Below are 15,421 nucleotides of genomic sequence, written 5' to 3'. Positions count from 1 at the left end.
AGTCGCTGGAGGTTCCATTTTAAATTAATAACTGTGAGGTATTAACTGCAAACATGTGTCTATTGAGAAATTAGGAAAGAAGAGCCAACTCCACATTGTTTCTTATCAGTGCTCTCAGTTCTTGTTGGGCTGGTACGTTAAAGAAGCAGTGGACACCAACCTGTGGCCCTTCCATCAGATGGGGTCCACTGCCTTTTTTTGTAAATAAAGTTTTATTGGCACAGCTACACCTATTTGCTAGTGTTGTCTGTGGCTGCTTCCTCATTACAAAAGCAGTTGAGTAGTTGCAACAGACACCATACGCTTGCAAAACCTAAACTAGTTACTATCTGATCCTTGAAGGAAAGAGTTTGCAAACTCCTGCATTAAAGCATATCTACCTCACTACATTATTCTGTAGTAGTTGTTAGGTGAAACACTCTTTCAGCTAAAGGTCTGTTTTCATATTCTCATTGATTACCAGTGGAAAATGCACACGTTTAGAAAATAAAATGCAACTTCAGTGTTTTATTTCAGTCCTTCATTTTAATCTGTATGCCTCCCAGAACATTTCTTTGGACACAGTCTGCATGAGTTGATGAAATTCAGGATTAATTTTGGTGACTGATGAAACATGGCTTAGTTTGGCATTGCTTTGCTTTATGATTCATGCTTTCTTTACCACTGGACTTTATTTAGACTATTTTCTTGGCTCATATTAGCTAAGAGAATTAATAGGACACTACATTTTCCATCCTCTCTTATACCAAAAATATTGTTAATGTGGCATGAAAAAAGAAAAATACATTTTAATTCACTCCCAAAACTAGAATCTTTGTATTGCCAGTTTCTTCTCTTGGTAAAGAAAAGCAATGGCCTCACTGGTACCTAAGTTTACTGGATAGTATTCAAATTTTGAAATTGAACACTGTGGCTGACAGTGGAGCCCTCCTTGGCAAAAAAACACAAAACAAACAAAACAAAACAAAACAAAACAAAAACCCCAAAACAAACCAAAAAAGCCCATAGAATTCTATTGTAATAAATTAGTGAAGTGTCTTATTTAGTCTTTCATGATGATTTTCCTGCTTATTTCCAAAGGAACTTTATTTTTGTATGACTGGACCTAATCTTTTTAAGGTAAACATCTCATTATTTTGGTTCTTTGGTTTATATCACTCTATTCTCTTTGCCACCCCCCCCATCCAAATTACCTAATTCCAGAAAAGTTTGATAACACCTGAGTCTTAGGCACAGCTTTCGCTTTTCACTTTTTATTTCTGACTCATTACACAGCAGACCCTTCTACTGAACACCTAAAATTAATTAGGGTCGTATATACACAAGAAGGCCTTTTTCACTTTCTAACCGATCACCAGAGTTTTAGATTTTCAGAGAAAACATGAAGAACACTTGCTCTTTGAATTAACTCTGTATCTGATTTTGACTACAAGGAGGAACTGATTGAAAAATTAGAGGTGATTTGTCTCCTGAGAGAAAGTAGAGGTGCCATCCAAGAGTTCTTTAGAGTTGTTATTAATTTATTTCATTCTTTATAAAAACTAGCAAACGTTACTGGGCACAGGACTTTGCTTGGTGTTGAAAGTAAAAGGAGGACTGGGTCTGTTTTCAGTGAGCTCGCAGAGATGTGCATTCCAGGCTGAGAGACTGACCAGTGTGAGAGCACAGATGCATTACGAGAATGTATGTAGGGTAGATAGAAGAGAGGAGGTTTGGCACAGTGGGCAAGGGCATGATCTTGAAGGAATTTATAGACCAATGAAAGCAATCTGTTGTATGAAAAAAAAAAAAAACCAAAACTGTGGCATTTTGAGGGCTAATGATCATATTGAGAGTGAATAATCAGGAAGGCAGCATTCACATAAAGTGTTCATCTAGAGACAGCAAAACAACATTTATAGTCAACACATTTTGTATGCCTTAAATGTTTATGGTGCTTGAGTAAACTGTACAATTTATAGGAGGTTGTCTTTATCACTATGAGAAAGATACAAGCACAGTGAGAAGAAATATGGACACCTTTTATATATTTATTTGTAGCCTTTATTTTACCAGAGTCTAATTCCCTCCCTGAGAGTCTAAGTTGCTCCTTTCCTGGATTAATTCGATCGAATTTCCCTTCTCCGTGAGGATATTTAGAAGGGTCTGGAGACATTTTGGGGGTCACAGTGAGGGATGGAGGGGATGTGCTACCGTCGTCTCCTGAATAGCAGTCAGGGGTGATGCTGCACATGATACAATGTACAGAACAGCAAGGAATTATTCCACCCAAATGTCAGTAGTGTCAGGATTGAAAAACCCTGATTGTGAATTGTATTTTCTGATTCCAGCCTGCTCACTGCCCTGTGTATATGACTCAGGAAATTTGAACAGGGCTGACGGCTTATGGAAGATACCCAGGGCAGCCTACAGGATTAGATGGGATTGGAATCCTCTAAATGTACAAGGCTGATGGAGAGTCTGTGCTTTAACACTTCAGTCCTCAGTGGCCAAAAGAAGGTGAACCTGTCCACCTCCTGTGTCTAACTTTTTATTCTGCTGTGGTTAGGGATAGCAGTTGCGGGGCCCTTTGTTGCAGAGAATCACATTCGTGCTTCGACTGAGCTCTCTTTCATTAAAAAATACAGTTCCCAGAGGAAGATTCCACTTAACCCTGTATTTGCTTATGATGTACTTCTCTCACCAGAAAATCCGCAGGGTCTCTCCTATGGTACGTGGTGAGTTTCCCAAGTGAGCCCTGTACCCTCCTGTTTGTGGTCTTGTGAAAAGATTTCCCTGGATTTCCTTGCCACAATGAGAAGTTGCTTTGTGTTTTTATCTTTCTCTGAAAAGAAATGGTGCTCACAATGTGTAGAAGTTGAAGAATTGTATTTTTAATGCCCAGGAAGGAAAGGATTGCTGGTATTCTGGTCCGCACATGTATTCCATGTAATTCATTGCATTTCTGGCTCAACTTAAGTTAGAATGGGGAAAGGCTGAGCAACTGTGAACAATGTAGCAATGAAGACACTGGGGTAATCTTTCATACAGACCTCTTAGGGAAAGTGCTGAGAAGGGTATGAATTAATCTTGCTAAATCAGATAAATGGCAATGGCAGACCTGTATCCTGCTGTTGTCCGCTACTCCACAATAATAATAGTAATAAATAATAAATAAATAATAAAAATAAAATAAAATTTAAGAAGCAAAAAATTTTAAAGGCCCATAATACTTGAGCTATAACAATTACATTCAGCATTTCATCCCCTAAATGAATGCAAATATATCTTTAAAAGCATTTTTCTTACATCTATGTATATTTTAGTTTCTTATAAATGCATTAAAATAATTTTTCCCACAAAAGAGGCCAGTTTTTAATTTTAGAACTCTGTGGGTGGAACAAATGGTAACCTCCAAAGGGAACAGCAGGAGCCTTTAGAGAGGAGGACATCCCAGGGCATACTCTCTTACCTCTTAGGAACTCTCCGGAAGACAGCCTTGTCCCGCCCTCATCATCTGTTTAATTTGCTGTTGTTGTTTTTTTTCTCTCCTTGGGGAGAATGATAATAAGTGAATGCTTCATAATTTCTCTGCCTCACAGGACATTTTAGAAACAATGACATCATACTTTTTTTCTTTGCATATAGTCCAGACTCTCTTAGAGACTACTAGTATCTAGACATATACAGAAGAAAGGGTCCTCAGAATTCAACTAGTCCAACTCTTTTCCCTTTGTAGATGAAGGAACTGAGGTTCAGTGGGGCAAGGAAACTTCCTCAGGATAGCAGAATCACGAGTGTTTGGTACTGCAACGTTTTCCCAGTGGAGCCCTTGCTTCTTAAATCTTGGTGACAGGCTTGCCTATGGCAAAGCCAAGCGAACAAACAAACATACAATGCTTGGAACATACCAATCCTAAGAAAATTATTGTTTATCTGAAATCCAGATAAACTAAGCGTCCTGTACTTTATCTATCAAAACAGCCTGAGACTGCAGGAGCCTGCGCTCTTAGTTAATTGGAACATTTGAATAAATACATGCCACTGGCTATGCCCCCAACCCAAAATTTCTCTTTACAGGTGTGTGAAATTTTGTTGTTGTTGTTTATTTGTTTGTTTTGTCTTATTTTGTTTTGGTTCCAGAGTTTGAGTACCAGAAATAGAGCAAAAGTTGGAAAATTAATTAAGGGTGCACAGGGATATGTTTTCAATTAGTAGCATTGGGTTCATCTGATGAATCCAATGAATGAATCACCATTGCATGAATGCACCATTCTCCAATCCTATAGAGGGTTGGAAGAAGCAAGCAGTGTGGTGTATCCTGATATGCATTCTTAAGACATTCTGAATTCTACCAGGAATTGTGTAATTGCTATTTATTTAGCTTCATTGAAAAATGTCTAATTCTTTATAAAGAACATCAATAATCACTTTAAAAAGTAGAAGTTTAAAAAGAAAAATTAGTTAAATGATGGCCATTCATAGTTCATTCATTTATGTATTCATTTATTCTATAATCATTATTCCTTTTAACTCCATGCATTATCAAGATAAATATGATACTTGGCCTCTACTCTAGGAATACTTGCATCCTCAAAGTTGCTGAGATTAGTCTAATATGAATCTGGCTTTTGTAAATCTCCACTGCTTCTAGGTTGATCAAATGTTTTTCCAGAAATAAATGGTTTACTTCCACTGTAGGCAAGTTGGTACCAATGTTCTGTAAATGGAAATATGGTTTATGTTCTAATACCTTAGATAATCCATGTAAGTCTAATATTATCCAGCCCTTATATATAGGAAACAAATCTGTTTGCTCCATTTTACTTTTATCAGTGGCATTATGTAGTTAAGAGAGCAAACTCTGGAGCTAGGCTTGTAAAGTGGGAATAATAAAACCACTTCCTTCATAGCCTTCCTGTGAAGTTTAAATGAGCTATTAGTTAAAGTTAGAATTATGCCAGCCTCCTAACTAGCCTGATATAATAATTTGCTATTGTTATTCTTTTGACTCCTTGTTCTGCTGCACATCATGCCACCTAGAACTTCGGGATTTTTTCCTTTGTTCTATTTCAAGGTTTTCTGAAGTTACAACATTCCCTTTGACTTTGAATGCTGATTTTGGAAATTTCCACTAGTCTCAATGAGTCTCCACAGTCATGAACCAACCAGCTTTTATACCAGTCCCTAGCTCATGGGACATGAGCCCAGGTCAAAACTTTAAGATCGTTGCTTACAGAAGAAAGGAGTTCAGAATATGAACTCTTGTGTCTACTGTTCACCACTCTGTTCCTACCTCCTCAACTGTACATAATTGGGCTTAATACATATTCACCAAATGAAGTAAGAAATAAACACTTTTAAGCACCTAAGATTGAAAGAGTATTTTTCCTAGGTTAGGAGAAGCTATTACAGTTAATTGGATAGGTATCATTAAAGAAAAATCTTAGAGTAGATGATCAAACTCCATAAGATCCATAATGTGGTAGGTACACATGAGAAGACTTCATTTCACTTCCCATTTCATAAAATTGTATGGCATCATTCAAGTTATGGGTTTTCCCCAAGTCATTAAGATTCTTATTTCCCTTTACTAGAAGAAACAGTAACATTGAAAATAAAGTTTTCTTTTGTTGGCGTTATTGCTTATTTTCCAAAGGAAGAATGGATCCAGACTTGATTTTTTCCTCTCCCATTTTTCATCGGAGGCCACCCTCCAGTCTTCTTCATTGGACAATGTCTTGGAATTCCTCTTTTCTATTAGGCCATTCTATTTCTCATTTATTTTTTATTTATTCTCTCAATGGCTTTTCAAGATTGATTTTTAAATCAGAATTACAGAGCTTAAATTCTCTTGGTCAGGGCTTTACAAAAATTTTGATATTGTTGTTGTTGGAATGGACAAAAAGAGGTCTATGACAATGCACTCTGAGAGCATCCAAATAAGTTTCTTAAATCTTAGTATCAGTGGTGGTTTCAAGTTAAATTTAAAATTAGCCCCTGCTCTTTACTGATCATATCTCCTCTATTAGCTCTGGAGTAAATGGGATGCTCGTGAGTCCTAAACAAATATCAGTCAGATACTTGAATTTGTTGCCTAGCCATAAAACTGAAGATAGAGTGTTTTTATGATCTAATCCTAGCTCTATGTATTTTCTTCATTGTAGTTGATTGTCCTGGTATAAACTTTGTGATGCAACTGTTATTATGCAATGGAAATATCAGTGAAGGAGATAAGAATTCAGTGAATACCTGAGAGCAATTCATCTTCCTCCCCATTTAGGGAGACCTGGAATTCTTCAGGTTTATAACATTGCCCTCCTTAAGTCCTTTGGTGGCGTTGAAACTCAGAACCTCTCTCTCTAACTCAGGGTAGATATGATGGCTGTTTGTTGGTTATTCCTAGGAATGCTTATGAAGACTCCCCATAAAAAGTAGCTTTTCCCTTTTGTTTAACACAATAGCATTTAAGTTCCCGTCATCCTTTGAAGTTACATGTGATCACGTGACTTGCTCTCGACCTTTGGTCAAAAGTGAAGACTCTTTAAGAGTGGACATATTTCTTTACATTCCCTTCTCCCTCACCCAGACTGTTTGACAGTGTTGCAGAATGTGGCTGTTCAGTCAACCTGGGCCCTACAGTGAAAGCAATGATGACATAGAGCAGAACTCTCAGCTGGCAAGCTTGAAAAATTAGCAAGAAGGAACATTTGTTGTTTTAGGCTATTAAGATTTGGGGATCATTTGTTACTATAACATAATCTACCCTATTCTCACTAGAAAGACTTCTGAAACATCCATCCATCTTTTTTCTTTTTAGTACCCCCTGGTCTTTATTTGTGGGTCCATGTAACCTCCAGGAAATGGGCTTCTCCTATACTTCAGGGCTGGAGCATATTATTGAGACTGAAACAAATGATACATTACCAGAGACAATAGTCAGTTCAGGGTTGGGCATGTCATATAAGATTCCTTAATCAAAATGCATCTAAGATTTGTAAAGATTGTTGGGATGAAACTACTCCCTTTACTATTCAATGTGAAAGAGGAACCATGTATTTCTGGGTATTTCTGTTTTCCTTTTTGAATATTGAAGAAACAAGCTTTGGAATGAAATGGACATTATAGAAGTTGAAGAAGAAAGGCAAAGAAAACAGGTCCTTAGAGTCATCTTAGAGCTAGTAAGTGAAGGCTTATTATATGTTAATCCTTATAATAATTATGTATGCCAATAAATTACCTTTGTTATTTATCCTACTCGGAGCCCATTTTTCTGATATCTGGGACTAAAAAGAGCTCCCCTGACATAGTGTTTGTCTGTCATGTGATGGATTTGAAAGATGTATAACCATCACCAGTGACTTGCAAAAGCCAAGTTATGTTCTGTCATTGCTGCTAGGAAGAACTGATAGGTTGGTGGGGGTGACATGTGGGTGGAGAACAAGTGATCATCACATTAGAGGAAATATGATGTGTCAGAAAGATGTATGTTAGAATCTTGTGTCTACTAAAAATCAAGCATGTGTTCTTGGAAAGGTATTTTGGCCTCTCAGAGCCTCAGCTTCCCATCTGTAAAATAGTGATAATTTGCTCTAATCAATAAATGAGATAACACATAAAGTTTTAAGTATGCAGGGTAAATTCTTTTCACTCGTGAACTTTGGGATTCTTCCAGTCTTAATGGATACTGTATAGTACTTCCTGTCAGCATCAAAAGACTCTTGGCTCTTTTCTGAAGCTGTCCTGTTCTACCCTTCCTGTTCCCACAGAATTGAGAGACTTTATCATTTGTACCTCAGAGTATGGTTCAGGAAGAGTGTGGAACACTCTTTGTACTTAGAATAAGTTGCCCCATCTGAATGAAAGTCTTCTTTCATTTACTGGGGATATGGGGTGTGTGTGTGTGTGTGTGTGTGTGTGTGTGTGTGTGTGTGTAGATAATTACCAATTCCAGAAAGACATCTGAAGTATAGTTTAAATACAATATTTTAAAGAAAGAGTTCTGTTTATGTGTCCCATCTAGTACATGAAAATCAAGATACTGTCTCTACTTTTTTTGATACTGTGTTGTATTGACCAATTTGTCTAAGCTTGTTCTGCAGGTCTAAATATAAGTTAGACTAAACCTATGGCAGTTGTGATTATGAGTATTTTACGACCATTTCTCTTGAATTCTTTTATCCCCCTATACATTAGGTGGTGATCAAGGAATTCTAAGTTAGCAGAACTTGGGTTCTTTTAAATATATACGTAGAAAAGAGTGGAACTCATTTCATTCAAAAGCAAAGTTGGGGGGAAAAAAGCTGTCTATTTTTCTCATTTTGACCTTCATTGTAAAGTCTTTAAGGAGGGAACAAAAAAAAGGAAGGGAGAGCATAATTGTGCCATAATAGAGTAAGCAATTCTATGCTCATTTTAATTAACTTTGCAGTCCCAAAGGAGCCATTCAACTCCTCAGAGTCATCAGAAAATCCTATAATATTTTATTTCTGTTTCAAAGTAACATGGAGCTTGGTTTGCTTATCCCATGGGATCTGAGACATTTTACACAAGGGATATAAAGTACTGTTAAAAATTAATCATTTTGAAATATAAAACATTATTGGAAGCAGTGCTATTGTTCTGAAGATTTATTAACTGGTTGGCACATAGTCATTACATGCAGAGCCACACTGGGTTTTTATATTTCATACTAAACACTTCTCATCGTTTTCTTGAAGTTATTATTAGAGCATGACTAGAGCTCAATGCACGTTAAATTAAAATAATGTTATGAAGCATATTTGCCTGATATCCTTGGTTTCCCAAAATGTATACAGTATGGAAATTCATGAATGAACACACTGGTGCGGAGATTCAAGAGTCTAATAGTAAAGAAACAAGGTTAATATCTTGGCCTGTGAGGTCAAAGAGACCTATGTTTGGATCATGGGTATACACCATGGAATCATAAATCCTTGGGCAAGCCACTAACCTCTCTAAGCTGTAGGTTGGAATGTGTTCCCTACTCCTCTTCTGTGGATAGATCTCAGTCTATGAGGAAGCTCTAGAGCCAGGGTCAGCAAACTTTTTCTGTCAATGGCCAGAACCAATTAACTTGGGTTGCCATTACAAAATGCCATATGCTGGATGACTCAAAGAAACATTTATGCCTCACAAGCTCCAAGTCTGAGTTCAGGGCATCAGCAGGACTGGGTTCTGGGTAAGGGCCTTCTTTGTGGCTGAGATGGTTGCCCTTCTCACTCTATCCCCACACAGTGGAGAGAGAGGGAGAGAGAGAGAGAGCTCTGGTTCTTTTCCTTTACTTATAAAGATACTGATCCCATCATAGGAGCTCCACCTTCATGATGTCTTCTACTCCCAAAGGCCCCACCTATGAGTATCATCACATTGGGTGTTAGGGCTTCAACATACGAATTTTTGGGTACATGTTCAATCCACAACAGCCAGAGTGTAAATATTTTTTGGCTTTGTGCATCATACAATCTCTGTGGCAACTCCTCAATTCTGCCTTTGTACTGCAAAAGCAGCCACAGATAATACATAAACAGAGAAGCATAGCTATATTCCAGAAAGGCTTTATGTAGGGATACCAGAATAAAAATTTTATATAATTTTTATGTTATAAAGTACTATATTTTTGTTTTGTTACTACTATTTAAAACTGAAAAATAGTCTTAACTTGCAGATCACTAAAAAACAGTTGGCAGCCAGAGTCAGCCCACAGGCCAGAGTTTGCTGATCCCTGCTCTAGGAAAGTTTAGCCTCTCATGGTGAAAGGAGATTTGGCCTCTGAGTCACCACATGGAGGAAGACTGCCTACAGACTAGGAACATCTGTCCGATTTTGCTCTGAGAAATAAATCTCTATTATACAAAGCTCTGAAATTACAGATTTCTTTTGTGAGAGCTGCTAGCATTACCCTAAATGAAATACCACCTCACAAGAATACGTGAGGATAGAATAGAAAAATGGATGAAAACACTTAGCACAATGCTAACCTATAGTAAGGAATGATCGATGCCATGTTCTCAGACATACAATGCACGCTGAGTCCATGCAAAGGCATTAAACTCTCCAACTCTGAGAAGCCACGCCAAACTTAAGAAGTTGATGTTAAAGGAGTAGCAGATACCTATTAGAGAGTCACTCAGTCTTGACTTAGAAATGTCCTAGAGTCTAGACAATCTGGTTTGACATAAACTTTCATAAAGGATAACCTCATGATCCTATAATACTAGGTACAGTGTAACCAACAGGCCAAGTTCTCCTTATAACACATGGCTCCCCCGACCCATCTTTGTAGCCAAGATATGATTAAGGAGAGTTCTACACTTGGAAGACATCTATGTGTAAAGCAGAAAGCCAAATGAAAGAAGTTGCATTTTTTTAATATAAGCCACAACTTGTTATAAAATTACATTTAAAAAGAATTTATATGTGAAAAATATGTTGGGGCGCCTGGGTGGCAAAGCGGTTAAGCGTCTGCCTTCGGCTCAGGGCGTGATCCCGGGGTTATGGGATTGAGCCCCACATCAGGCTCCTCGGCTATGAGCCTGCTTCTTCCTCTCCCACTCCCCCTGCTTGTGTTCCCTCTCTCGCTGGCTGTCTCTATCTCTGTCGAATAAATAAACAAAATCTTTAAAAAAAAAATATGTTGAACATTTTATAATTATTTGCTTCATACATATTCTCACAATTATCATATTCTAACCATTATCATTAAAGTTTATTTATTTATTTTAAAGATTTTATTTATTTATTTATTTATTTATTTATTTATTTATTTATTTATTTATTTATGTGAGAGAGAGAGAAAGCCCGAGCAGGGCGAGGGGCAGAGGGAACGGGGCAAGCAGACTCCCTGCTGAGCAGAGAGCCCAACTCAGGGCTGGATCCCAGGACCCTGAGATCATGACCTGAGCTGAAATCAAGAGTCAGGCACGTAACTGACTGAGCCACCCAGGAGCCCCATATTAACTGTTATTTAAAATCACAGGCTATTTGATATCTTACTGATGCTTTTCCTTAAAGGTAGAGTTTGAAATCTTCAATTTTTCCAAACCAATTCAGCCTGGTGCCTCAGCAAATTCCACTCTTTTTCTGAGAACTTTATTGTTTTACATACTGAGATACGGAAATTAGCTATCTTCAAAATATTTTTATACAACAACCACCTGAAAAATGGTTGGGTACCTTTACATATTACTTCTATGTAGGCCTCTCTGCTTAGCTTACCAGTATGACGATTTTAAAAAACTCAATTTGTATGGATAAGTAATATAAGAAAGAGCACTAAAACTGGAGTCAGGTGACCTGGTCTTTTGGTCCCCTTAGTTACTCACTGTGTGATTTAAGGAAAGTCATGAACATCTCTGGGCCTTTATTTCCATATCTATAATTAGGAGACAATAATACCTATGCCAGGGGTTTGTGGAAATGCTTTGTAAACTGCAAGTCATAATGATGTGAAAAGGTACTTTGCAATAAAGACCTCACTAGTTTCTCAGTTTATAAGGTTTTCCTTGTCTTGTAACAATGGATGTTTTGTTTTCCAGAACTGAATGAACTAACTCCTTCTAGCTCTATCCCTGTTTCTCTCTCTCTCTCTCTCTCTCTCTCTCACACACACACACACACACACACGCACCCAGAGATATCGTGATGCTTTGGGAGAAACGTTTTGTCCGTGGCTGCAAAAGCAACTTCTGACCATATTTCCTCTTTCTCTGTGGGTGGAGTGAGAAAAAAATCTGGATAGGGATGTTGAAAAATGAGAACAGCTGACTGAACATTGGCATGTATTCACTGAAGTTTTATCCCTTCTGTGCAAATCTGGAGAATTTGGTTTGCTAACAGGCAAAATTTAGAGCAAAATAAAATAGTTTCTCCAGCCGTTTCAGGAGTTATCAGCTTGAAACAATATAACTGTGTTGAGAGATGCAATAAGGAGTAGATGGGCCATCAATTCAGAGCTCTTTTGAGAATTAGATGTTGACAAAATGACTCTTCTCCCATATTTTCCCTACATCCTCACTTTCCCCACGATTCCTCCAGGCACTAACTTTAATGTGTCTCCTATTCAGACTTACATGGAGGAAATGGCAATTTTGAAATTTTGAAATTAATAAATCATTTAAACACTACCTTCTCATTGGGAGTAAATGATTTCCCTTGGTTAAATTTAATGTGAAGAAATCTTACCAGATTAACACAGTGGAACCTGGGTCATAGCCTATTTTAGCTCTAAAACAAGCCCCTCAAATACCTGCAAGGTGGCCTTGATACTAGAATGCATGAAGGGACGTGAGCCCTCATTTGCTAATTTCAAAATAGGAGTCCTTTATTTGTGAGGTCTGAGATCGCAGCTCTCATATCTGGGCCAGCTTATTGATTGAAGGGCCTGCTCAGATCACTTTGGAAGCTGGATGTGCCCATGGTGCCTTGGCTGTGGTGGCTTGTTACTGATTCAGAAAGTCAGTCCTGTTTAAGATATCCCTTGGCTCTAACAGCCTCTCACAGCTAAGGGAAGGGAGGTAGAGATACTGTGCTTGTCCTAGTCTGATGTCAGCAGTCTCAAATAACTTAGGACTTTCCCCAAGTGTCATTTTGGAAATTTGTGGGTGCTTTTTTTCCCCTGGTTTTCACAACAACCAGGGTGAAGAAGCATTAATGTAAGGAGCCCAGGGATGTCAGATGTCTTAAAATGGATAAAGTAACCAGGAACAAAAAAAGAATTGTCCTCTATCTTAAATGACTTTTTAATATCACTGAACTACTTTTTCTCTGAGCTCAGAACCTAAGTCTATGCACACACACATAGACACACACACACACACACACACAAAGAAAGAATTTTTTGCCTGGTTTCGAAATATACTGAATTTTTTGAGAATGAACTACTCTGTCAGCTGATGTAAGATTGTATGTATTCTGTTTTGCTTGGAAACCTTACCAAGAGTTGTTCATTGTTACAGAAAACCATGTGACCTATGGCAATTTGTTTGTGAATTTTGAGTCACTAATATAATACTCTGGAATCAGTCTACATTTGCTATTGTCACATTTATGGTGATCCTACATGTAGAACATACTTCTGACTACTTCCATGTGTCATTACTGTAGCTGCATCCATCTATTTTCATATTGAAATGTATAATGTTTTATTATAAATTGTTGTTATTTTTCTCCTTTCAGGAGAGCTATGGCATTGTTTTGAAATTATGTATATAGTTTAGGTATATTATCTATGAATCTAATTTAAGATAGTGAAAGAACATTACAAGAAATTTATTACCAAAGGGGAGCATTGAATCCAAAAGATTGAGAACCGTTAGGATTCATAGTCATGACTACCATGCTGACATTTTGGGGAAAAACCAACGGGACCCAAAAAAGTAACCAACGTAAACAAGACTTGAATTCAGTGATACATCTTACAAACCTCCAAACCAACCAATATCATTTTCTTTATCATTGCATTGGTAAATGCATACTGATTTTATGGTATAGTAGCAGCCCAGACACCTCAGAGAAACTATATATTTCTTCTCTCAGACAAGCAAGACATTATTTAATAATAGACTCTTTCTCAGCTTCTTAGAGGTGGAAAGGGCCGCAGAAGATATTTCAAATAATTTCTGACAGGAGAAGAATCTCTTATGCAATATCACCTACAAGTCCAAAAGCTGTTGCTTCAACGCCTCCAGGGACAGAAAGCTTACTATCATATAAGATGATTTGTTCTCAGTGTTGCATGCTCCTTTTTGGAAAGGTTCAGCTGAAGTCTCTCTACTTAAAATTTTACCCTCTAGTCCAAGTTTGGTTCTCATTAGTAATACAGAACAGTTGTTTTTACTCCTCTACATAACAGCCTTTTGTATGTTTGAAAAGAGTGCTCACCTAGTGACGGAATGAAGCCAGTGAAGGCAAGAGCACTATGGTGATGGTGGGGAGTGGAGGCTTCATAGAGCCACTGCATTGAGGCCACCAGCCAAAGGCAAGGGGTCAGTGTTCTTTACCTCCAGCATCAGTTGCTTCAGCAACATTTCCCTTAGAGTGGCCATGGTTAAGTCTACCTCCTCAAGGGTTTAGAGGAGACAGTATAGTCAGAGGAAGGAGCATATCAAGAGACGTTGAAATTTATGAAGCTCTAGCCTCTTGTGTGTCAATTCACTGTACTTTCTGCAAAAGCCAGAAGGCATAGGCTTGACACTCTGTCTTGAATATCTTTGGGAGCTCAGAAACTTCACCATAAAAGGAAACTAAAAGTGTTTCTCTCTTTGTTCATCTTTCCTAACAGCCAAGGACCCAAGCCTTGCCTAAACAGTTTTTTTCCCCTGAATTATCTAACTCCTACCCTTCTTAATAGCACTGGATGAACTGGACTTCCCTACCTGAAGTGCTTTACATTCACATTCATATTCTTGCCTGGCAGGCTGTCTTCTCATCAGGTGTTAATCCAAACATTACCTCCTCAGCAAGACCTTCCTTGACAACCTTGATATAAAGCAGGTTCCCCCAAACCTAGTCTTTCTGTATTAGATTAGCTATTTGCATCATTTATAACACTTAACTAGGTATAAATGATGTTTATTTAATGATCTGTCTTATCCATTAATTTTTTCTTACTAAATTTTAAGTTCCATAAAAGTTTGAAGCACATTTTTCATGTTCACTGCTATACAATCAGGGCTGTAAACAGTACCTGGCATATGGTACATAGTCACTAAATATTTGCTGGATAAATGGTTAAATAAAGAGAAAGAAAAGAGCTCTTTGTTTGGCACTTTGGGGTAGCTCATTGGATTTTAAATTGGGGTCGATATTTTTTGCTGACTATGATGATTCTTTAGTCTTTTCTCCAGGTTGTGAGACTTAATTCCTTGCATGAGATGCTTCCAGTCTCCCATTTTTGGAAATGCTATACTTTAAAAAATTTTTTTCTTAAAATATGACTTGTAGCCTGAACACAATATGCCTTCAGCTTAGAATATGGTTATATAGATGCTGTGCTTCATGCTTAATGGTCCACAAGGTTTAGTGTGAATGTGGAACTTCCTAGTTTTATCCCTAGGAATACTTACACTCTGGAAACAATTGGTTAAGTCTAACCTTGTGCTTTGTTATGCTTTTTATACGGATTAATTCTCAATTATTTTAGTCTGTTTGGATCCCTGGGTTCTGTCCCCTTGTGTATTTAAATTGTTAGCTTAGAAGTTCATTTAAATAAAATAATATCATTTATAGTAGGAGTACTATATGTCTTTGGCATAGAGTTTTTTGTTGCATCTGTGCTGTAGTGTCTTAGTGAACATTTCACCAAAAAAGGCACTATATTTTGATTTATTAGGAGAGAACGACAGACAGGATCTTAAAAGTTTACGTTGATATTAACATTTCTGCTTTTGAGGTTCATGTAACAATGACGATTGTCAGACTA

Source organism: Ursus americanus, chromosome 14 (genome assembly GCF_024610735.1).
Source record: "Ursus americanus isolate L20-20 chromosome 14, mUrsAme1.1.p, whole genome shotgun sequence".
Taxonomy (NCBI): Eukaryota; Metazoa; Chordata; class Mammalia; order Carnivora; family Ursidae; genus Ursus; species Ursus americanus.
The sequence above is the reverse complement of the archived record's forward strand: the minus strand, read 5'-3'. Positions refer to the sequence as shown.